At 45.8% G+C, this 26,501-nt stretch overlaps 1 long non-coding RNA gene across 1 annotated transcript in view; it reads right to left on the bottom strand.

Annotated features, from left to right (window-relative positions):
• LOC137871651 (uncharacterized) overlaps positions 1 to 26,501 on the bottom strand; it is a 34,330-nt gene that overhangs the window by 85 nt on the left and 7,744 nt on the right. Inside the window, exon 2 of the long non-coding RNA XR_011102827.1 lies at positions 26,285 to 26,419. This is a non-coding gene — a long non-coding RNA (uncharacterized lncRNA). The remainder of the gene's footprint in view (positions 1 to 26,284; positions 26,420 to 26,501) is intronic.

The following is a 26,501-nucleotide window of genomic DNA, read 5'->3' as shown; positions in this document are numbered from 1 at the left end:
GATGGCTGTAGTGAACACGCTGCGGGGTCGACGAGCGTCCGGACAGACGTGCGTCTGTGCTCGTGTCTGGTTGTCCACTTCACTGTGCCGGGCACCGGGAGTAAACACACACACACACACACACTGGACACGCCTCGAGTTAACCTCCTGATGCGTTTGTAGTCTGCAAAAAATAAATCACACATCGTATCAAGCTGAAGAGCTGCTGTTTAGCTTCTACTCATGTATGTATTCACTACCATTCATTATGTAACCTTCTGTTCACTGCCTGCGATTGGCCGCCTCCAGAATGTGCAGAAGAAGTTTATTCTAAATGAATTAAAGGATTTTATTTTAAATATACACAAACCAGTTAATACAAATACTTTTGATGAAAATAATTGATCTTTAACATCAACTAAAACATTTTAAAAAAAGGAGCAAAATGACAGAAGTACATGAGCGTTTGATCAAACTTCATTGATTCGTGTGTAACATGTGCAGCCACACAGCGAGCTCCTCCTCTCAACGCTCACACAAGTGCTACTCTGGCTGCACTCCAGCACAGTGAATCTGCTGCTGTCAGTGGCGGTCTGCAGGAGCAGGTCTTGAGGTTGGGAAGGATCCATAGTTTCCATTAAGAGTAATTTCTTGTCTGATCATTTGCTGAGTAAACATCCAATCCTTCCAAGTAGCCCATTATGAACAGAGACAAAGCCAAACTGTGTAAAATCAATTCATCAAAACAGGAGAACGTAGAGCTCATTTTGTGTTGCTGGCAGCAAAGGTGCATAGTATGGCTTTTATTATTAAAATGCTTATTAGCAATATTCCTAGTAGTACCACTCATTTAGTTTTAGTGGACGACTGTCAGGTGACAGAGGGACATCCATAGAGCAGCAGTGTGTTATAGTGTTTGAATGAACAAACTGAAGCATCATGTATGGAGGCTTTCAGCATGTGTTGCTGTTTGGTTCAGTCTGCCGGTTGGGCTCTGACCCCCCCCCCCCCCCCCGGTACCCGGTCCAGAGTGAACGGTTCTGCTGTCGGTACTTCAGAAGTTACGGAGTGAGATCTCCTTAAAAACAGCACGATTAAAAGCTCCTCTCTGTCTCTGTGTGTGTGTGTGTGTGTGTGTGTGTGTGTGTGTGTGTGTGTGTGTGTGTGTGTGTGTGTGTGATGACACAGAGCAACTCCGGATCAGAGCAGCGTTGAGACACACAGAGAGAACAAACAGATCCACAGAGTGATTACATTTTACTCCAGTGGATGCTGAGAACTCTTGCTATATTAAATGCAATAGAACCCTCAAAGTGAAAGGGAGGTAGTGCCAGAAGTCCATCAAAACACGCGGAACACAAATGTGCAGAAATGCTCGGTTTTGTGTTTGTCGAGCAGCCGTCCGTCCTCGTCCAGCGCAGCTAACGCTAGCGAGGGTTAAAGTGCAGCTCTATCCGGTCACAAGCTAACCTTACTACATGAAATAATAATAAACTGCAGTGACAGACATCCCACTCGGTTTAAAACAAACTGACAGAAAAGACAGTTTTTACATTAAAGAATGTAAACATGTTCTCGTAGAAACCATGAATACACGTATGATCATGTCTCCCTTGAATCCAGAAATCCAGATCCCTGGTGGTCGGGTGAGTGTGTGACGTTTCAAACAGAACAGCAGTGTTTCTTCTTTCCTTTGATGCTGGTCTTGCCCTTTGCAGCGCCTCCTCTCTGATGCCACACTGTGCGCGCGCACACACACACACGCACACACACACACACACACACACACACACACACACGCGCGCTTCTGATGCGACTTCATTCTCCAGAAAGGAACCATTTGATGCTGCGATTATGACGGTGGTAAACGGTCTCGGGAGCCGCATTAAGAATCTGCTGTAACTGCCGAGTTGTGATCGGTACAGAACCGAGTGGAAAACGAGCGCCGCGCGTTGACCTCCTGAGCCTTCTGCTGCGTGCACGCTTCACCGCTCTGCTGGCTGGACCAGGTGCGTCACTGTGAGTGAATGCCGCTCAGAAAACCAATGCACGTGTTCATTGTTATTCCATTTCTACACTTTTAGAATTACAGCTTTGAAAACTTCCATTCACCAATCGCACAACTTCTCCCTTTCCTCAATCAGTCGTTTGAGCAATGATCATGAAGTTATTGTCGCTGAAATGTGTTGAGAACAACAATTGGCTCTCACATGCTTAATTATACAAAAGAAACAATATGAAGATTCATCCGCTGAGAACATAGCTTTAAGTATCTAGGTGACACATCCCGGTAGCAGCACCTATGATGTGTCGGCAGTAAGCAGTACTTTAATGATCTCAGTGTGAGCTTATGTAAACCAGAACAGTGTGCTGGCAGTAGCTGCTCAACGTTCTGTCACGTCTCTATTTGTTTGCCTGTGCAGATCGATCGAGGTCGACTGCGCTCCGTGATTGGAGTTTTGTCTGGCTGCTCTTTGTGGATGCAGTCGCTGGCAGACTCGTGTATTCTGTTGCATTGTGATTTTTAAGACCGGAGCGGAGATTTGTTGCGTTTCCATCTTTAATAGTTCACAGTTTACAATCGCTTCTCTGGCTCTCCTTTCTCATTTGGAGCGAGTCAGAGCTACCCGGGGCCGTGTCAAATAGATTGAAGCTTCGTTCATAACGTTGATCATAAACCTACAGAAACATTGAGTGATAATAGTTCACCGTCCTCCACCTTCCCTCGTCTCTCTCAGACACACACACAGCTCTGTGATCTCTTCTCCGTCATTATCTCAGTCCAAAAAGTCAATAGAACAGAGAATAGAGTTTTATCTAACTAAACATTTTTGCTTTAATCCACATTTGTCGGCATTTAGACTTTCAAAAATCCCCAAATCTAAACACTGATTGTTTTGATGTCAATGCCAAAGGATTTTACAGCCAAGTATTGAGTAGTGGTGTGTGTGTGTGCGTGTGTCTGTGTGTGTGCGTGCATGCGTGAGTGCATGTGTGTGTGTGTGTGTGCTCACAGTTTCATTGAACTCACAACACTAATTGTCACACCCTGACAGCAGTGAGTGAGTTATTGACATTAACATGACTAAAGTCCATTTACACACCAAACTGTAGAATTGTTAAAACAGATTCTCCTTCTTCTATGAAGCCGCGGTCGGCTCCTTCCATTAATGTCACCGCTGATTGGTTGCCGGCTATTTGGTCTAATGGCCGCGTGACGTGCTTTCTACCCGTTAATTATAGTGAGATTATTGCCTGCCTCGGCTGTTCTGTAGAGAGCCAGGGGCGTGGACGAGCGCCGTCAGCTCTTTTTGCCCGGAGTCTCTGAATCGCAGCATCATTGCTTGTTAAGTGTAACATATGGAAGGCCTCTCCCCCGTGCACCCGCGTCTCCCGGTAGAGTAATCAAGCCGCTGGCCGCCCGTCATCGCCAATTGTGTTCCCGTGTCTCTGATGCACACGGGCGGGGTTCTCAACACACGGCGGCACGGCCGCTTCTGACAGCGTGACACCAGTGAAACAACTCTGGTCGCTATTAGAGCTCCTTCTTAATTACAGGAGCGTTAGCGTCAGGTTCACATCCTCCTGGCTACAAGCACTGCACAATCCGTGGGTATTAGTGCGTAAAGTTGTTGTGTGTCTAATCATTCAGAAAGTTCCTGTGTAGACAATAAAAGCCAGATGAATTGGTCCCATTTCCATTTCATAGACATTATATTGCAATTGAACCTTGGCGGGAGACAAGAGGGGGGAGATGCGACACTCCCGGTGGCCGGCGGCACACCTGCAGAAACCCACCGGCAGAGGCCTTGTGCGTATCCAAGGTCGATCCTCCTCCTTGGGGACCATCAGTAACAACCTTTCAGAAGCACTGATTGGAAGGAGAGGCGCTCTGCATATCAACAGGAAGTAGCATCCCCAGAGGACGGCGGAAAAAAAAAAAAAGGTGTGAAGAGGGGCTGATGAAGGGAGGTGGTGCGAAATGAATGAGAGGAAGACGCAAAAAAGAGAGGAAGAAAAAACAACACACAGATGGTTTAGAGACATTTAAGTTAAAACAGGTTGAACAGGAGATCAGGGAGGAGGCACATAACACACAGGGTCAAACAAAACCAAATCTATCAAACCACCAACATCAACGTCTAGATCAACCAATGACGTCTCCCACAGCAGAATACTGTTATTAATCTGAGCCAAACCCCTCCAGACAAGGGTTGTGTTAACACCCTGTAAACATGTTAAAAATGCTTCTTATATATCAATAATTAAGGAAACACTTGGGCAAAGGTTTGTGTTAACGCACAGTGCTGGACGGGTTCAGAGGTTTGTGGTATTTGCAGCCTTTTCTTCTGGTTTTAATGAAGAAGCTGTGATACGTCTTTATAGTCGCTCCACCAACAGTGGCCGTTTGATCACTGCGCTCCCTTCCTCTCGCCACTGATTTAATGCAGCACCTCAAACACAAGTCTGAACCCTGCTTTCATAGTTCAGAGAACACCCTGCTAGACGTCACAGATATGTTCGTCTGAAGCTTTCGATGGCATTGAAACGGGGAAGAGCAAAGAGCTGCGACGCAGCCTTTTAGCTCAGCAGTCAAAACATGAGGAAAAAGAAATAGATAGAGAAGTAACCTAATGAAGACATCCGCAGCCTGAGACCGACACCGCTGCGCTGTGTCACGGCAAACGGGTGAAATATCACCTCGGCGGGAGAAAAGTGAATCAAACGACGCACACAGCAAACCTAAAGAAGAAAGAGTTCGGAGGCTAGTGGTTCATCTATCAACACCATCTCTCTCAGAGGCAGAGAGGGCAGGAGCACCATCAGTCACTTTTTAAACAATAGTCTCTCCGTCTTTGTCATCCGGCGCCGGCACAACGGCTTCGCCTCAAATGTCTAGAGAGGAATCTGAGGATGTTTGGGGTCAGTCTTGGAAAAGGGCTGGACGGGAAGAAACCGGTCCCTCGGTCCCCCCCCCCCCCCCGTTAAATCTGGAGAACTGAGGGAACTGGAAAGAGAACGTCAACGTATTGATGGTGCAGAGGCTCGCTAGAATGCATTGATTGGGAGAGTGTGAAGACGTCTATGAAAGCACCGTGACTCACGCAGGTTATCGTATTGCTTTCTGTCTGTGCAAACACTCCTGTGGGTCTGTGGCGGAGCACAGAGCTGCAGCCACCTCCTTCACGGTGCAGTGAGAGAATGCCCAGCTATCCCACACACAGCCACCAGCTCAACCGCCTTGACTTCACTTGACACAGGACAGAGGTGGTCACAGGGCTGGAACACGGCGACGCAGTAAAACCTACAGCACTAACATGCTCCCTCTGAAAGGTGTCAGGAAACATCACATTATGCATGAGACTGAATCATTTTCCAAAACAGTCAATAACAGATTTGCTGGTAAATAAAACACAATATAACCAGAAGGCAAACAAACAAACAAAGTCAAAGTTGGAGGTTTGGAATGGTGTGAAGAGTCGTCGTGTGGCTTCAGGCCCTGATCTGACTGTAAAGCAGACACTTCTGAGTCACACTAAGACTGTTTAAAGAAGCTTCCAGCAACAACTGGCTCCAATGTGTCTCCAAAACGTGACCAGGGTCCTCTTGACACTCGGCACACAGCTACAATGAGACTAATAGAAGCTACATACAGATGTACGGCAGCCCTTCAGCTTAGCTTTGTGCTGTTGAGGCGTTGGAGGGACTGAGCACAGCTGACCCAGAACATATCCAATCAAATACATGAAGTGCTACTGTGCACAAGTCAACAGACAGCATAGTTAGCATATGCAGTGATTAGATGCATTTCAACTGGAATGTTTAGTGCAGTTATAATATATTTTATAGTTTTATTTTGTAGATGAAACCTTGAGGCAGCTAAGGTCGCAAATCCTCCACAGGCCCCGAGTTAAGAAGACGTCCACCGCTCCGCCTCGGCCCCACCGGACAATGCAGGGGGGGGGGGGGGCTGACAGCCCAGAATTAATTGACATGCCTCCGAGAGGTTGTTCTCTAATAACATATTGATCGACCGGGCCCGATATGCAAAGCATCTGCCAGCGAGTGTCGCTGGCGAGGTGAGACAAATGCCCTCGGAATACCTTCGACCGGGCCGTGTTGATTAAAGGAGGTATTAGAGCCTGTGATCACACAGAACCGGCGTGTCAGGCGGTCCACATCGAACCGCGTCAGAACCTGTCCTCATTAGCGGATCACAAGCTGTGACACATTCAACCTTCATAATTTACAAGAACCCATTGACAGGTTTCTTTTATTTCTATGTTTGCCTCTGTGCTGCTGGGTCTTAACAGGATACTGTTCATGCTATCTTTGCTGCAGAAGGTGTAAAGAAATCTTTCAAATTCTGCTAATCCCAGAGCTGCAGTAGTAGAGGAGTGAAAATGCATTTAATCAACTGGAATCAAAGGGTGAAACACTTATTCCGCATGTAGATGTAGAGCGCTGCAGTACGACTGCAGTGAGGACGGCAGTGTGTGTGTGAAGGACGGGTTTTAACCTCTCTGTGTTGGACTGGAGTGAAGTCATCGATGGAACTACACTCAGAAGTATTGGGAGCAAATATGATCAAAAAGCCTTCTCCTTTAAATGGACTGCTCTGACATTACATTGATCTTATGGATTAAAAGTGAAAATATGATCTGAATCTGTTGTTGTTGTTGTTGTTGTTGTTGTTGTTGTTGTGCTGTAGCCTCACATCTCTCAGAGGACTGAACTACAGGAAGTGGTCCATGAACAGCGGTGTTGACAGGGAACAAGGTCCACCGGAAAGGTCAAACACGACCCTCCACTTCCAATGAGACCACTGTCGCTGTGGGCGAGGGACTGTTTTGGTAAACCCGGCTCAACAAAAAGGTAGAATATACAGCAGCAGACTAGAGCTGCAACCGTGTGCAAATAAGCCAGCAGCAAGACGCTTCACTCCAGATTGAGTTCTCTGCATGCATGAAATGGTGTGAAACTGATTCACTGTTAGCGTGTTGTTGATCGGGAACAAGAGTCGCCGACGCGACGTCATCCGGGGAGCTGCTCGACGGCGTCACAGTCGTACCTGAAGACAGAAGTGTTCCGCCACGTTAGCCTACATTTAGTGGCCGGGAATCGTCACGAGGAGCTGCTACTGAAGCAGCTGTTTGCTCTGCTCGGAGAGGCCGGAGCGTGCCGTCTGCAGCTGTCGGAGGATAATTTGTATTTGGGGAGACGACGGTGACTAGAATTATCGTTCTAACAGTACTAACAGTACGTAAATAAAATAACACTATTAGAGATATTAACTCGTCGTTCTTTACTCAGCGACACAGAGAGGCTCCTTGGAGAAGACCTAGTTAGTGTGCTTTACATATTTGAAATGACCTTTTTGATTTCATATCAAAGCCAAATATTTTCAGTTACATGAACATTAGCTTATGGCAGAGAAAGATTGGCTCAATGGCTCAGATGTATGGTGTAATAAGGGAGGTCGTCGGTTCAATCCCCGGACCGACGCGATACATCTGGCCTCACCATTGTTACCACCACTGAGGTGCCCTTGAGCAAGGCCCTAAACCCCAACTGTGTCAGTGTTCTCAGGGCTTCCTCTCAGCCAAACCTCCCTGAATAAATGCTTGTGATACATCAAGTAGTCATTTCTAAAACCTCTCTGTCTTATTTAATGTGTATTTCACAAACTGCTGCTGGGAGCCGTACAACGTATGCAAATCAATACTGAGGTTTACCACTAACAAAATGACAAAACCATATAGTTACGCAATCATTTATACAAATGTAACAGTACATAAACGGTGCATTCGCTGAAGAAAGACGGCTAACACTCCTGTAAACACGAGGGATGGACTGGATGAGAACATCTCATTTAAACAGGCAACGCTTTTCACAGATTTCCCCATCTTCTTGCAAAGTTGCTTGGAAGTGATTTGTCCATCAAGCTTTAGCTAACTGCACTAAATTACCCACAATTCCAATGGTCATGCTTCAGGTTCTCGGTTTCTGCGGCTGTGGTGCCGGCCTGCTGTTCCTGGCTGGGGACACAAAGCCCGCTAACTCAAAGTCTGTCCGGTCTGTCTCATTGGACAGGAGAGCTCACCGCCCTCTGTTCAGCACCTTGATGTCTTCATCAGTGTAATTGCTGGTTAAGTCTCCCTGCATTATTGATGGGCCCATACAGTACAAACAAAGCAAACAATATGCATGCTAAACAAAGGCCCTCCGGTGCTCAGCCCTCACGCAAGCCGTCCCCGTCTCACACTTTGTACTCGTGGCGTCTCGTGCTTAAGCACACGAGCGGTCGCCGTCGGGTGTTTCGTGGTTTGTGACTGGAGAACTGCCTGAAGGAGGGTACAGGGAGCCACTGATGCACTGTGTCTGTGTTGTGTGTGTGTGTGTGTGTGTGTGTGTTTCTGTTCTCTCCTCTGTGGCCCGTCCACAACGGCACATGTTGAGCGTAATGTCTTTATATGTGAAGTGAATGGATCTGAACACAGTACATCGGGGCTTAAAGCACAGCTTTTGCTTATTTGCCCGAAATGACCGACTCACTCCCAAACGCAGCTGCAGGAAAACCATGACTGCTGGAGCGAGAGGCAAGAGCGGGTTCACCAAAAGTCTTCCTGCATCTGAATGGAGTAGCAGTGTTCGGGTTTCAGAGGAAACCGTCTGCGGTGGTCTAAATGCTGGAATGATATTCCGGCGGACACACTCGTCATGTGCACAAACACTGGACCAAGTGGACCACGACTGCTGCGGCAAAACTGACACTACATTTGTGTCGGCGTTGCAATGGATTCGAGACCCCCGACATAAAGTCACTTGTCATGCATCATGTCGGGCTCTTGTCTGCCAAGTCAAATTTTTATAAGTCATAAAAAGTGACAGCACAGCTCAGCAAGCGGCTCTTATTTATGCGGAACAGTGGATTAGAGCCGATTGATAATTGTTTATGCCCTCGGCACTGGTGAATATGTGTATTTCAGGAAAATTCACCAAAGCCGCGGCTACAAAGGGAAGAAGGAGCGCGAGCTAGCGTGCAGAAGTGGGTGGTAAGTTTGTGACACAGGCTGCTCGGTAAACACGCCGCGGTCCCTCCTCCCATCCTCTGCAGACATCAAGCACGGCTGTGATAGCGCCGACGCAGTCCCAGCTACGTGAACCACAGACACAGCCACCGGTCCCTCCATCGGAGACAACGTCGGTTTCTACCAATCAAAGGGAACGCAGAGCATGCAGACCTTTGTTGTTACGTGTTAATCAGCCTGTCTGAGAAATTGTGAATGTTTTGTCTTCAACTTATTTCTCATTTGCCATATTTACCTTTTTCCCTCGGTTATCACGCCGGCCTCACCGGAGAGCTTGACAGGCTTGAGGAACGGCAGATACGTCTGTTTGTTACTCGCTCGTTCACGGAGGGAAGCTTATTGGAGGAAATGAACATCAAACAATGTGTCAAAGCAAAGAATTAGCTCTGTACACGGCGTTTACTGTTTGAATCCAGTTATCATTTGGGATTACATAATGTTCTGTTTGCTTAACATCGTAACGGCTAACGACAACGACAACAGGTACAAATGTGTCTGCTCAACAGTGAGTCCATGGAAGCCAGGCACACACTGTTTGACATCCCTGGGTTAAATCGTCTCGTATTCTGCATCAATAATAAATCATTTCATTTCATCCACAAGTTGTACGAGTAGTTTCAACAGAAGGAACACACGTCCACGTCCTTATTCTTCTTCTTATGGTCCGATTGAGAAACTATACCAGAGGCAGACTGGGCTAAAAACTGGGGAATTCTTTCTTTATTGTTATTGAGTATGTTTGTCACAATTACCTTATCGTTCCATCTCTTTTCTGCGGCTGCTCATACTGAATACGTTTCCCGCCGTTATTGTCAATGTAAAGCCCTTATTTACTAGCTGTGTGGCTTTACTGTCATCTACTGTAGTTTAATAAAGATGCCCCCCCCCCCCCCCCCCGGGGGCATGCTCAAATGCTAAGCCCCTGTAGGACTCCCTAACACGGAGGAAAATGTTCCAACATTTCACAACTAATATATCATCTTCAACAGGCCGTACGGCCACTTTGGCCACTCGGTGGATGCTTCGGCACTCGCACTACGTCTCGTCTATTTCCTCTCTTTGTATTTCTGCCGACACAACGGCAAACAAAGTGTTTTTCTCTTTGCGCACAGCGGAACATTCTGGATTATGTTTCGGAGAGCTGCTTATACGGCGAGTAGCTTTGAGACAATGGATGCAGAACACACCGCGCATGTGCTGAGCGTCGCTTGCAATGTAAGAGAAGCAATATAATGTAATAATCGTAATTGAAATATTTCCACAAATATGCAGCGCATCAATACGTGTAATGTATAAGCCTCTTTATAAATACTCCGTGGCACCTCTCTCTGTCTGCACAACGTTGTACACGGCTGATATCAAATGTTGAAAAATGACAACTTCCAGTGTTGCTGTAACCGTACCTGCTCCTCTATCAATAGCCTGGTCTCGGATCAACCTCAAAGGTCACGGGTCGACTCCAAACGTCTCGGTCCCGGCAGGCTTTATTCGTAGCTTTAGACTCGGCCTCCAGGAAACTGAACACTGAGCCCCACCGCTGATCAATGCCTTTTCAGCGTGCCCCCACCCAGCACAGAAACCACATGTGGGCGGCCAACTGCTCGCCCCCAATCCATATCTCTCTGTTTATGTATTTACAGCAAATGAAACATTCAGACGGAAAGACGGCCCACATCGATTGGCTTGTGGGTTCACTATTTTGAGTGACATTTCATAAATGGAGCCGCCTCGTGAAATAGTAATGAGCCAATGGCGATTAGCATTCAACTTTAATATGGCGTGATTGATTGGATATTCAAATTACACTTGGCCAAGGTTAAGTCTAGAAGACAAGCGTATGAAAATCCCACAAACAATACAGAAACTGTTGGAGCTTTTGCCTTTTATGCTGTTTATTGGTCAATAAAAGCCCCGCTGTAAACGGCCTGGAGCCTCCCTGCTGATGGATCATTGTAAAGAGAGCTGTGTGGTAATGAACCGAGGCCCGCTTCCTTTGTGAGCTGCTGTGTCTATTCGGTACTTGAGGTGGCGAAACACAAACTACCTCCTTGCTGAGTGGAGATAGCACTCCCCTCTGAGTACAACGCTTTAGTTCAGGAAACATCTGGAATAAGTACATCTGTAAAATAGGACATATTTTCTTTTCTGAAGAAAGCAGGATTATGTGCATTGGTGGACGCTCTGTTCGTATCATACATGTTCACGGTGCCTTTCCTAGCGCGCACGTGTGGCTTTAAAAAGCCAAGGACACCGTGTCGGTAGCACACGCTTAGTATTCCAGCCCTGCATGCAGAGGGAGATTGCACCTGGACAAGCTGTTAGGTGGCGTCTGTGTCACTTGGATGACCAGTATCTGTAGCCAAGCATTTCCTTGAGGTATGGAATTGGTTGTCTCGGGAAAATCTGATTAGTCACCGCTGACAATGCAGAGACAAGGAAATTACTTTCTTGTGCATATCATTAAGGAGAAATCAATATGACGAATGTGGTGGGGGCCCGGGCTATTTATTGTGGCTGGACTGAGGGCGAGGCAGTGGCCTCTTGTTGTTCCTTTAATTTGTTCTTCGCAGAGGGCTCAGGGTGCATCCTGCCGGTTTCCTCCCTTACATGACTGTAAACGTCACCGGCTAACTCCAGCCTATGTCTTAATTACCTCAAAATGAATCGGCTCATAAGGAAATGCAAGTGGCACTTCAAGGTGAGACCGCCTCACACTTGTCTGCTTAATGTTCTCATTATCTGCAGGGGATTTGAATTAAATTCTCACACCACAATGTTGCAAGACATCCTAACAAGAAGTGGAACTAACCGCTCACCTCTGCTGTCGTGGTGCTTAAAGAAACTCTGCGTTCTCCATCCACGCCGTGTCTGCTCAGGATTAACCGTTCTCCCAATAAGCGAGGGCGGTCTGGAAATAGAGCTGCTGAGTGGGATTCAATATGCTGAAATCCACATTGTGAAGGTCTCCATACGCTCTCCAGCGGCATCTTATGACTGCACTTCCTCTCTAGCTCCATCATATAAATGTGATCACGCTTTTTCAAATGAGAAATTGGTCTTGGGAGTTTCTTCTAACCCAATGTTTGTCTTTGATACACTACAAGCACAATGCATTTGGAGAGACTCTGTTATTACTGGCATTGAAAGTCAAATGTTGAGTAACATGTCACGGCTCACTGTGATCATCTTCCAACAGCATGTGTTCACGTTCTCGATGCTCTCCTCAGGGGCAAAGCATGTGGGACTAGCATCAACAATAGAGACATTTCTACTGCTTTATTGTTTGTAACGTTTCGTTTTGAACAGTAAAGAACACGTGAAATAACATGATACTACAGCTTTTGGCTATAAATAGAAAATAGCTGTATAGAAATAGAAATATCGGTTTGACTTCCCACGTTCTTAGTTTATTTCAACATGGAGAAGCTTGTACAACATAGAGGCAGAGGAACTATACGTCACCTTGTAAGATTAAGATGATATCATAGAGACGGCAGGAAACTGTCAGAACGACGACGGACTATAATAGAGAGCTTGTTCTTGGAAAAGGGAAAGAGTTCATCCCAAAGATTAATTGGTTTGAGAGAAAGGCTCCGTGTTTCTGGTTCAAGGTGTGACATTTAGAGCCAACAAGGGAGTCAACTTCATTATCAAGATTCATGAAAATGATTCAGGTAGAAAATTCCATTCTACCCGTCCCATTATTAATTCCAACCTAAAAAAGTAAATTGAATTAAGCGGCGCATTATTCTCTCTAATTACGATGTCCATATTGGTTCTTTTAAAGAGACTGATGCTGAATAGAAGAGATGCAGAACACAAAGCCCTCTCACCGGACCAGAGGGAACATGGATGGGCTTTGTACTGCAGCAACGGCACACAAGTGAAGGAGGAAGCTCGGACTGCACAGTGTTCTCTCTCAGCACAGTCCTGTCTGTCTCTGTAGCGCTGCCATTAGCACACAGGGGAGATGAGGAGTTATTGAACCGCTATTGATTGCACACGAGCAGAGTCTAGTGATTTATATATATTGTCCTTTTCCAAGGTAAGCAACCAATAAGTATCAGAATGGCTGAATTCTATGGTTTTGTGTTTGTAACTATGACAGGTTATCATTTCCTCACACACACACACACACACACACACACACACACACACACACACACACACACACACACACACACACACACTCTATAGGACCGTTCGACCATCATCAGCCATTAGTATGCTGCAGCCAGCAACCGTCTCCCAAATCATCTTATTTTGATATAATATACATTATGGTGACGGCAATTAAATCCTAGTTAGATTGTGTTCTGGAGATGGAGTGTGAATGAGAACATTTTAGAATGTCAAAACCCCAAGCCAGCATTCTGTTCTGTCAGACCCTATTCAGTGGAAGAAGCCCAAATTAACGTTGATTCATTTTGGGCCACATTTGCCTTAATTTGCCATCTGTGCTTGTTCAGAAAGGGGTATCTGGACTCAGATGAGAGCGTCCACAAATCTTCCTCAAAGTCCTGCTTTCAAAGCGCTGGACGGCCCAGAGAGGACCGACGTGTGGGGGGGTTTCGTGTGCGAGCGACTTCCCTTCACACAGAAGCCAGCAGACTTTCTCTCGTGGTTTGCTTTCCCTCTCTGACTCAACTGTTGTTTAATCACTAATCATTCATCCGTTTTTTTCACCACGCGCACCTTCATCAGCAACATTTGTATGCATCGTTTAACGACATATAAGCAGCAGCTTCGTTTTACAGGGAATCACAATAGCAGATCTCTTTTAATCACATTATCACATTTACCTCCAACACACACAAACAGAAGCCCTGACTAAAGGTCTGCGCCGATACAATCGACTGGTTTCTATTTCAGAGTTTCAAGGTGAGCACTGTCGTGGAGACATCAGGTGTCTTATTACTCGGCTTAACAGGCTCCCTTATTAAGGATTCTGGTTGGACGCATCTTCTCTGAGAATCCTAATTAGTGTGACTTTAACAAAAGACAGAGGATTGTGCCATCTGCCTCACAAAACGAGGATTCCTCACTAATTAAAAACACCTAGGAGAGCAGTTAGGAAGTCATACCTGGTTAGGTTGGTGTGGTGAGGGAGTTCTAATGAACGTGAACATTCGTCAAACTGTTCCTCGTTTACAATGCCAGGTATTGTTTCTTTAAGAAAACATACGTGTGTGACAGAAACACATCCTGTAAACTAGATCCCGGAGTAATACAACACATCTCATTTCAAATCTGGTACAGCTGAAAACCAATACCACAAGCTCAACACCGGGGCACCAGTACCGCTTACATCTTCGAGAGGTGACACGTCACCGCCTCAGCTACTCGCAGCCGTCCCAACGACGACAGGAGCGAGTATAGACGTCGTATTGTGCAATGAGCTGGCCTGAAATGATTGCGTGAGGACCAAAGCAAATTTCTGCAAGTCCTTAATTGATAGCTGAGGCGAGAAACTGTTCCACTTGAAAAGATAATTTGTTAGAAATGAATTTGTCACAGAGTGTTTAGTCCTCTGTGCGCGTCAAGATAAGGGGAGTAAAGAGGGTCAGTTGCCATCGGGCCACAGCGGCGTCCCATTTCACGCCAATTCTACCTATGTCTAATAGGATGAGAGGAAGGGAACAAACCTGACCCGTCCCTATTCTGTTGACAATTAGGAAACACATGGGCATCGGCTATAAACCCAATGGATTTACATATTGCCATAACTATTATCATATTATAATAGCTGTCATGTTCAAAAGCACTTTTCTTTGAGCTATCTTTTATACTGGCTTATAAAAGATAGCTCAAAGTGTGTGTGTGTGTGTGTGTATGCTGGACACACACACACACACACACACACACACACACACACACACACACACACACACACACACACACACACACACACACACACACACACACACACACAGCGAATGCCCTCCAGACACAGGTTTCATTTGAGCACATTCATTACCTTTTAATTGCCTCTAAATTGCAATGTGACCCATCACATCAATAACACTATCTCTGTAACAGGAGAAATGAACCTCAGCGGGGTTTACACTGTGTACGCATGTGTGTCCGTGTTTGTGTGTGAACGCGCGCATGCAAATAATTGTATGTAATTGTGTGTGTGTGTGTGTGTGTGTGTGTGTGTGGGATTGGCGTTTTCACGTGGAGCCGCTTGAATTGTGGAGAAACAGAGACGCGGTGTGTGTGCCGGGTGCAAACAGTAGCTGATGCTTCGTGCCTTCAGCCGGAGTAGTCGGCTGATTTTGAAGAGGAGCGGCGATTGACGCGGTGAAGGTGAATCCGAACGTGTTTCAGTTGAATCCCTTCTGATTACACCGCTGTGTCCTACCTAAGCTGGCCAGCACTGCTGATCTGAGACATTCCCCCTGACCTTCAGCCTGCTGGCTTAAACCCCGATACAAGAACATTTGATTAAAAACACCATCACCAATCACCAGGAAGATATAAGATATTATAGTCGGCACACTCTTACAATAACGCCACAGAAGATAATATGTCGAACCCGGAGAACGTCTGCGAGTCGTACTATAAATAAATAAACAAACCTCTCTGCGGGAGGTGGAGGGAGCGGTGCAGCGAGACGATAATTCCACATAAGCCGGTCTCTGATATACAAGTTCACCTGCATGTGAACTCTCTCAGCACTAAACAGCTGGCATGCTTCCAATGACGAAGACCTTTTCAAATATTGAGCTTGTTGATGTTAGACAGGGAATCAGGAGTACTACTGTTAGTACACAACGAGCAGTGTCGGTAGTACCGCTGCTACTACTGTTACAGCTACTGCGAAAACTATTGATTGAGGTAGACCATTAAAACTGGGGGTGGAGCTGTACCCAAAATCCACGGTTCTGTATGAACCGCGAACCTACCGTGGCCTTCGGGTGCTTTCACAAGTAGTGAGCGTGACTCGGCCGCTTTAAATCGACCCGCGACCCGTCCTGGTTGCTCTGTGACCAAAGAGGCTAAACATGCATTGAGCCACGCTTTGACTTTGCTGTTTCAGAAACACTTTGGATTTCCCTCAGATTACATTACAGTCATTTAGCAGACACTTTTATCCAAAGCGACTTACAATTCAGTATCTATCTACACACCGTAGACGCAGCCACGGGAGCAATTTGGGGTTAAATGTCTTGCTCGAGGACACATTGACATGAGACCAGCAGAATGAAAGGCGGCCCTGCTCTCCACTTAGCCACAGTCACCCCATGAGTTTCTGTGAGTCATCGCTTCTTGTGGGAGGAGAGTTGTTCGTGCCCAACAGCAGAACGGAACTTGGTTGTTTCAATTAGCGGGACCGGGACCATCCTCTCTGAGGCAGTGCATCATACGTCGCGTCTATCATGAGAGCAGTTCACTCAGCGCCTCAAAGCATCATAGAATACAGTCGGTGTTTGTACATGGAGATATGGCCAACAGTTAATACACAAACAGGCCCTGTGCCAAACCAGATCTAGTCATTCACAGTCTAGAGAGACGGAACAAAATCCTCTTTGCTGAAGAAAGCATCGACAGTTGATGATCCAAAACGTCACGGGGTACGTGAAATATGTTCCAGCAGCATCCGTCCCTGTGCAGGTAACTTCTGTTGCTGCAGCCAAACGTGGCGCTGGGTTTACGGTCCCTCAAGCGTTCCCCTCAAATCAAGCTCCTGCAGTGTCCCGCATCAGACATCCACTTTGAACTCCGGCCATGTTGTTCATTACAGCGCCGCAGACCTGCGCTGTGAGCTGCATACTTGCATCCCCATTACCTTTGAGCATTGCTAGCCACAGAATTAATTAAAGTCTAATACAGCCTCGTCTGGAGAATGCGGCGCTCTGAGGTGTTGTTAACAGCGAATCAAGGCCGGAGCGCCTTCCCGGATCTGAGAAAATGACTCTTAACTGTGAGGCACAATTAAGTGGCAGAGCGGCGTTACGTCTGCAGGGAAATCTTCAGTGCAGCTACACTTCCCCACTCAGTCTGTCAGCGCTCATATCTCGCCGTTCGTCACGGCGGTGACAGGCGGTTGTTCGGGGTTAGGCTTTCTGAGGGATTGCCTCCGTGTAGATGCTGACCCCATGATGCAATGCTCCACGAACTGTAACGACAACAGCACTCTGCCAGCTCATGGTTTGTGTATTTGAAATCTAGTTTTCTGGTGTTAAGAAGTAATTGTTGTGAGGCTCTCAACTTCCCAGATATCAGCTGTCCATCGCGGTGTGTTTTATTGAAGACAGCTCTTCTGTGACCCTGGTTCAGTATCCAGACCATCTTCTGTTCTTATTAACAAACTGATACCCATCACTTCCTGGGAACCCGAGGCTGTGTTCAGGCAAAGACCCACCAGACACCGAAAGAGAGATTTAAGTCTGTGATGCGCCTGTCAATAACGGTCTCTGTTTTTAAAGATTTGTTAAAATAAGTAATCAAATAGAATGAAAAACAGACCGAATTACACAAAGCCAAACTCCGTCCAGCAGAAGCTCAGACTGGAGCAGCTGGGGACGTGCGTGGCAGTGGTCCTGATGATTTGTGTCTGGATCGCTAAAGTAGCTGAAGCCAAGTGCACACAACACATTATTTATCCAAAAGTAGAATCAAAAGACAAAAATCCCCGCTGAAGATGAGGTTCAATCTCAATGCACACAACACCACAACCCAAAAGGCTCATGTTTCTTAAACAAGTTATTATAAAGGTATCATACATCATGGAGCACCCACTCTTTGTTAACTGCTGCTTCCATACGGCTGATTGCACACAGCAAGTTACTGTACTTCTATTAGGTGAACTGAAGATGAGACACTTTTGAGTAATGCTGTAATAAGAGAACATCTCGGGACGTCCAGGCTGCGCAGCAAGCAGCCTCTAGTTTCCTAGTGTCCTTCCATCCTCTGTGGAGCGATTGATCAATAACGGACGTCAACAGGATGATCACAAACCAATGCATCGTATTGACCTGTGACTGCACAGGGGGACAGATCCTGACTTTTCTTTTTGATGAAGCAGTTATTTCACGATTAAACTGACTCCTTCACTTTTTCAATTTGTGTGGATTGTTCACATTAAAACTACAGGATTAGATTCCTCATTTCTCAATCCTAAACAAAAGTCAACAATGACGTCCCTAGTCCACACAACACACACACAACAACAGACCTACACCTTTATACTGTAGGTGTAGGTCTACTGACAAACAGTCAACATCCCTTCTTGTTTCATTCTAAGTAATTATACAATAGGTGCACCGTCAGACGTGGATCAAGCTGGAACACTTTTAAATGATTTATTTTAGATCATTTAGATCTCTTACTAACATCTGGAATGTATTTATAATCTGTGTAGCTATGAGTAAAACCCTGCAGGAACAGAGTTTTGTGGTTTTCACGTGTGAACACACTACATACTCCAAACATGCGTAGGGTTAGTGTGTACTGGGGATTTGTCCCACAGGAGTTGAGAAATGTGATATTTTCTAATAGTGCCTTCATAAATGGGGGAAACAAACTGGTTGGTTGAAGCACTGCATGCTGAATGTATGTGAATTTGTTGGCCTTAAATGATTAACCTCATGTCAATATGCAACTTCCCAAAATTACATCCAAGACCTGCGATGTCCAGATGGCTCATACGGATAAAAACATTTATTTAAAGAAAGATAATACCGCTGTCTGAATTTGACAGCACCTTGAAACCACACACATCCAGTCCACTTCAATGGTCTCACGCTCTCCTACAGCAGCCGATTCCACGTTGAAGGACTTTATCTGAAAGCCACAGGCCTGTCATCCATGACGTAGTGGACTCATCAAAGCCCTCGGAGCTCTTTGAAGGCACCTTGTTCAGCTCATCCCAACTCTCTACGAGACACAGCGCTGACAACGAGATACAAATAGTCTCGATCTATGAAGCAGTGCAGGCATCGTGGAGGGATTTAGGCATTTAGAGCAATAATAAAGAGCCGGAAAGTGTTATCCATGAGCATTCACTTCCGCCTTTACAATGATGTGTGACTGTGTGTGAATAACGGTGCTAGTTGGCTTGATGGAAAACGAGTAATTTGGGCAGCTTCCTTCTGGGATTACTTCACAGAAAACGTTGAGAATCGTAGCTCGGAGACACTTTCTGCCCCATGTGGAGGTGTTGATTACCTTCGCACTCCTGTTAGTATGTAATTCATTTTTGTCAGGCCCTCAGGTATTAACTAGATTGTCTAATATTTCCATCTTTACTGCTTCAGCCTCACTGCAGGCAGCACTCCCTTTCTATATGCAGCCGCTCTTATAATTCCTCTGAAATCACAATTTGACTGCCTTTGCCTCTGCCTGAACTATGTTTAGCTATAGTTCACTGGTTATTTATGGTTACTTACAAGATAGCAGCCCCCCCCCCCCCACACTTACATCGACACCATGACTAAGTAGGCAGCTAAATATTTGATTCATCTAGCGTTCTTCTCATCATCTAAGTCTGGGGGGAAGAAATGCAGTGCCGGAATCAGGAATCATCCATGATCCAGGAAGAGTGATAAAAAGAGGCTATATATAGATGACGAATTACTATCCCAAGGAAAAACTGCTTTCTGAATATTTCATGGGACAGACTTTCACTTTTCTGGTGGAGAGAAAGAAGAATTCCCACATTAGTCAAGAAAAGTTCAAATATAGATCAGTGAAGTACTTCATCGCCGTTGTAATGTGCCTTCTGTAGATCCAGTAACTCAGCAGAGATGGAGCCTCACACCCACACGGCACACACACACACACACACACACACACACACACACACACACACACACACACACTGTACCTTCTCCTTTCAAGTATCCCTGCATGGCCCTCAAACGGACGCAAAGACTTCACTTTGTGGATTGAAATGACAGCGAGTTTTGTGGCAAAACATCAAAAGCAAACAGGTGTTTAGAAATCTGCTGCCGCTTGGCTCGGTGCCTAATTTCCATAACGCGCTGCATTAACATTTTCACTGAATATTCAGACCTGGGTTTTTTTTTTGCAAGCACCCGCTTGGTTGGTCTTGTTAAGTCGTTCAAATGAAATTATAAAAAATGCAGAACGGTGGCGCGTCCGAGACAGTGCCGTGTCCTACATGTGGGCAGCATATGGTTTTGGGAATACCGCTCATTCAAGCGCTTGATTGATTGTTGCGCCGTTGCCACGCGGCTGTCAATCACACTTTTGCTCCACTGAACGAGACCGCCAGACTCCAAACTCCAAACAACTGCAGGTATTAATATTCATGACGAGCCCGTGATTTCCACGAGCGCACCGACTGCTGGGTTCCGTGTGAACGTCAGGATAACTTACAGTCTGACTTTGTTGCTCTGCGAGCTACTCCCATTACAGTCGCTTGCTGTTATTCAAGCTATTGTAATTAATCATCCTTTTTTACCACCGGTGCCGATGGTAACCTATGTTACTTGTCAAAGCATGTTAGACTCGTGTTTTGTCATCGGATGAATAGTTGCTTGTTGGATATTAGGAACACAGCCTGATGGAATCCAGTCCGGTGTAGTTGCCTGCTAGTGCACACAGCCTGGCATGAGGCAACCTGTGACGGCAACAAGCCCCTCTGTCAGCTCCCATGACTACACAGTGCTGCAGCGACGCATCCCTCTGAACTGTGCTTCCTCTGCAGCCTTGTTAAAGCCCAATACAAGTCACAACGAGGAGCAGTCGAGGCAGCGGGAGCCTCCTCTCCTGCGCCGGCGTGTCGGTGGAAGACGCTTCGCAAATCACCAGGTGGGCAACAGCTGGAGGAGGCCGTTTGATTAAAACGGCTCCCGACGTCCACCGAACAATGCCGTCTCTCTGTGAATGTCTGGCCAGCATATGGGCCACGCGCCGGCTGGTACGACACGGCACGAGGTGACCCGTTAATGCCCCGTCATTCTGGAGAAATAAAGGGAACGTCGTCTCGCTCTGCATTTTAAGACTAGAATAATCTGCAATTTCAGAAATAGCATCAAGGCCCTCAAAAGGCTGCATTTCTTGCCAGTCGGTGATTAACTTTCACTGAAGAGGCATTTACCGTTATCCATAACAGGATTTAGTGCACTCCAAGCACCGCGGACGCCAAATGTGTCTCTACTCTTCAGATTTAACTCAGCAGAAACAAAACCGGAAAATTACAATATTTAAAAATTGTTAGTTTGCTTTAAAATATCAAAGCAAACACCAAAAAATAAAAATGTATGAAGTCAATCTCAATAGATTCCCAGTTTATTATCAATTACTAGACTACTGTGGGCATCATATGAATCTATACGTCTTAAAAAGGTGTTGGTGGATGATAAACGATTCAGAAATGTTTCACAGTGAGAAGGAAGCTATGGATATCCTGACCAGACGTCTCGGTTGGTCCTCGATTGTCCTGGTTTCAAGCCGTAACACTAAAATGTCCCGGTTTTCAAAACGATTAAAATAAAGATAATAATAATATATAATATTATACATAGACGTTTATTGTTATTATCTCACCCTCTATAAGAGCATAAAGAAACGCGTCTGAATACTGAATACGTCTGAGGCTCACTGCTTCCTTCGTAAAGCACCCGGCAACAACAGGCGGCGTTCTGCAGCCGCAAGACTGCGTTCTGTGTCGCGTGCGGCGGAAATTATGAAATAAAAGATCACGTTACGACGTGACAGCAACTTGTAAAAGTTGGCGGAGAATGTGTCACAGACGTTTAGGCAGCACTGACAAATACCTTGTGTTCACTTTTACAAGATATATGACAATCAATACAAACCCTGTAAACCAACGCAGTCCCTGTGTTTATTACTGATGTTATATAGTTTACAAGTCAAATATATTTTGGTGGATTTTGGGAGAAACTCTAATGTTTCATCTGCCGAGGCGCTGTCCATGGCGCTGAAAGGTGTTAAGCGCTGAAGTAATTGATTTATCCTGATGATAACGCCGACGGTGCGTGCCTAATGGTTCTTAATGGTTCTGAAAATATGGACCGTATAAATCAACACCGTTCCCTTAATAACGAGAATGGAAAGTTCTTCATTGTGCCGTTGTGTCAAAACAGCAGCTTTAACAGGATACAGACCGTTTGATGGCGCCGACTCTACTTTACCTCATCACTTGCCAGTAGAAGAAAACATTTGGAAGGAAAAGCACCGTCGCCTCGAACGGTTGACATGGGAATTGCCGCAAGAGCCGCAAAGACAAATGTTACCCATCACATTGATTAAATTCCTCTTAGCCGGTGTCCTTGGCCAAGTAAGTTTGTGTGAACGGCCGTGGCGCTAACAGCAGTCCCGTGGAGAGCCGGTGGAGTAATCAGAACCAAACGGACAGTCGAGTAAGTCAATCTGTTACTAGTTACATCGTGACACCTCCCGTCTACACTGATCGTCTTAATGCCTTCATGTGACAAACTGTCTCTCTCTGTAGAACACTGGACCCGTCTGTGTCTCGTGACTTATATATGATATGATGATTATATTGGAGCTTCAGCTATTTGTAGGTAGCAGTAAGTAGGACAACATCCACTGCCCCTCCTGCCACATTCAATATCAAGATATGACTTAGCTAGCTTATCAACTACAACTACAGCGAACCATCCAGTGCAATCCTGAACGCTTCGATGCACCGGTGCTGAGGGAGGTTAATGGACCCGTTCTCATTACCGAGTCCTTGTTGTTGTTGATCTACAATCCTAAGAAAGTGTTATGGTCACTATGTTCAGTTATGGACTGGGACCACATCTATTGCCCTTTTGAACTATCACTTTCTTCCTTTTTTTAAAATCTATCTGTACACCTTGGAGAGGTTTGCACACAAACTAGCGTAGTGACACACTTTCACTCTGCACAAGCACATCTTCTACTCGGAGCCACGAACAAGCTAATGGGAGTTAGCTGCCTAGCTCTGATGTAGGGGGACATCGATCCGCACTGATTCACTCAAATCCCATCTGAACCGACTAAACTGTTATAGTAACTATTACATTGTCATTTTCCAAAACAAAAAAGACACCAACTCCGAAATGTCTCCACAGACTGACCTTTGACTTATAGAACAGGGAGTTTCTATTATTCAGAGTTCTGCTACAACACACAGGAGAGCTTGGGCGCAGGTCCTGCGGTGACACGCAATCAGCTGCTGTTAATTAATCTTATTCATATTCTCTGGAAGGGTTCAAAGAAAAGATTTCCTTTACACGATTAGTCTTCACTGGGTGTGCCAACTCTACGCTAGTATTCCAAAGGCACATCTTATCACAACCCCAATCTCCATCTTAAGTGCCCTCAGGTTACGTTCATATTGAATTAGCTCACATCAAAGCCATTCCACGCGACAAGCCTTTTAAGATTAAATGCTCTTTTAATTCTCTGATTACAAACAATTTACTCCATTGGGACACTGTCACAAAGATGAAAATGATAGAGATACTATTTGTCACTGAAAGGAAATCCTATGAAAACAACACATTTGAGCGGAATGAAAGACGAAGATGAGAGCTGGCTCGGTGCGCTCTCACACGCCTGTGGTTCAAAGGATTTAATCAAGAACGCTACAGCTACCGTTTAAAAACAGGCTGCAGAGTTCCAGCACATGACAGCACACGATGTGTTCGTGGCTTTTAAACACATTCCACATGGCGTCAGGAGACGGCTTCCTGGCTGCGTTTCTGCACGTCAGTACCTTCAGTAGAAGTCTTAAACATCTCAGTGGAGTCGAAGACAAACAAGGACACCAAGGAACAGCCGGCATCAAATAAGACACCAGAGCCAGAGCCAGACCCCCCCCCCCCCCCGCCCGCCTTGATTTATGATAAAGGAAAGGATTGTAGAAAATCACGGGCTGACTGCCCTTTGGAGAAGGCTAATGGTATTAGCTGCCTATGAGAAACGAATGCAGGTGGAGGCTAACGTGACGTGTCAGTGTTGTCCTCAGAAGACGGATCACTTAGCTGTCTAATCAGTGATTTGGTATGAGCCTTGAATATTTGTCAGAGTTGGTTATGCCACGAGTCACTTGGGCGGTGCCGTCAGTTGTTGCAGGCATTCAGTGAGATTGATTCATTTTAAAGGGAGGATTGGGCTCCACCAGTCACCTAATATTGATCGATGAGACAGTTTGGGGAAAGCCAAAGAAAAGAGCCCAGACAGATTATTACGGATGAATATTTCTCTGATGCTGCCGTCATTGCAGACCAACGACCGAGGCACTGACACGCGTACATTTTAAGAAGAAAAACGTACTCTGGATTTGCTAAGTACCACATAAAAGACCCCGTCTCCTTTAGCTATTCTCCTCCCTCCTTGTCATTAAGCTGCCAATCAGAGTTAGGGAGTGGCTTGGGATCCAATCAATCAAGCTGATTGGGAGTGTCAGGAAGTAGCTGCTTTAAGCAGCCAGAGGTTGCGCCTGTTGCAAACGCCATTTAACCGACCCAGCACGTTTAGGCAGCTTGATAATTAGGGAGAAGTCCTTGCTCATCTCCTCTCTTAAGCTTCTGACTCAATATAACTCAAACTGCAGATGGAACAGACTCTGGTGCTACTCTTATGGGTTTCAAAACACTGACTGTAGTTTTAAAATATTAAATAAATAGTCTTCTTCGACACAACATGATGTTCATTTCGTAAATTATGGTCCTTTTACAGTAAAACAGCCACCAGAGCCGGACACGGCGTCTCTACGTCAGTCCTCCACAGTCCAAATATGGTCACTTCTGTTCATTGGTTGCGGAAAAAAACAATAGAGGGAGACGGCAAAATCACCGACCTCGAGGCTTCAAAACGCCACGACGATTGACCACGCCCACTTCTTATACACAGTCTATGCATGACACCAGGTTTTATACAAATGCAGCGCAGTGACGATGACGATGACATTTCATATACCAGGTATGATATATTGCTGCACTGCTGATGCGCATTAAAATCACGATGGACCTGTTCACACGAGTCAGCCGGGTCACACTGAAGAACCCAGTCTGGTTTTATGTAACATTACCCCCAAAAGATCCCCACGCCCATGAAATGAGGAACAGCACTCTGAAACACCTCAATGTGTTCGTGCATCACATGGAATCTATTAACGCACTAATATAGCCTGTATGATAACAACGCAAATCCACTTCACCACCACAGATACTACACATATCTGCACTTCCTGTAAACGGTCATGAACTTGTTAAGCTGTATTATTCGTACGCTCCATACACGTGCTGCAATTGTGTGGCCTGGGCTACAAAACGTTCTGCAGCACCGGTGCTCTGTGCAAAAACGTTAGCATGCAGCCCTGATGGAACAGTGAACTAGATAAGCCAGAGGCCACTACGATCAAAAGCAGGCTACTGTTTCCCACTGGCTGGCTACTTCATGTGGAAAGAGGAGAGACCTGGTCCAGCAGCTGACCGTTCAAAATGGCCGACCTGACACCAACTCCACGCAGAATAATCAAGCACAGGCGTACAATGCACCACATGAAAGCAGCCTGTGAGCCGCGGTAGAGAAGAATTAATTTTTAAAAACTATAACTCAAAAGTTGTTGTTTCTGGGGCGCTCAGGCTCTCCTGCAGTTGGAGCACTGGTTCAAGCAAGCAGGCCCGACCGTCTCTTTGACACGAGTGGCTAACGGACAAAGTACGCCAGTAAAGCTCTAACTAACAACGTATGTTAAAAAAACGAAATAACCTGAAACCAAGCCAGCTCATAAAGGGAGGCGTTCGCTTCTCTTTGTGAGTTGGAGCTTGAGTTCTTCTCTTATCGAGGCTCTAAATGGTTTAATACTTTCAACAATAACACAAAGTTATGAGCAGAGCTTACAGCCACAGAGAGCAGGTTTGCATTGATTACCAGAGTGACCAGCTTGAGTAGAGAATATGACCCTAAGCCATCTCTCCATCACTCCTCGCTCCCCTCTCAGCTGAGCCAGTGCTGTCTGTCTCCCGAGCTGTCAATAGAGCCCGATGGGCCTTTTAGACACTTATCAATATTTAACCAGCCTCCCCCATTGACTCAGCAATTACTGCCTAATTGATTTGAGATTGATTATCATCAGCACCATAATGGCAGTGTCGGTCAGCTGCGAGTGCTGATAGAAATCCTTGTTGTAAATTAAATGATCTTTTTATGTCGCCAGTTTGTGAAGTAGTGGAGTGAGTGTGTGTGTGTGTGTGTGTGTAAAGAATGAAAAGTGACTGTACCGCGTCATGGTAGAAACCCTCCAGACTGGTGTAGTTCCAGGACCAGATCCTCTCTGGATCCTCTCTGTGCAGCTTGCAGCTCAGCCCGGTGTGTGCACACACTCTGACGTGTTGTCCGTGTGTTCCTTGGCCAGACTGAAACAAAGACACACATTTACATCAGAAGAGTCAGTCAGTGAGGCTGTCATTGTGACGAGGCTTTCAGAGGATGGTCTCA

The sequence above is a fragment of the Cebidichthys violaceus genome, unplaced genomic scaffold (assembly GCF_023349555.1).
Source record: "Cebidichthys violaceus isolate CVI_PGR_0920_01 unplaced genomic scaffold, fCebVio1.0.p SCAF_15, whole genome shotgun sequence".
In the NCBI taxonomy this organism is placed as follows: domain Eukaryota; kingdom Metazoa; phylum Chordata; class Actinopteri; order Perciformes; family Stichaeidae; genus Cebidichthys; species Cebidichthys violaceus.
Note: the sequence above shows the minus strand (reverse complement) of the source record. Positions and strands in the feature narration are given on the sequence as shown.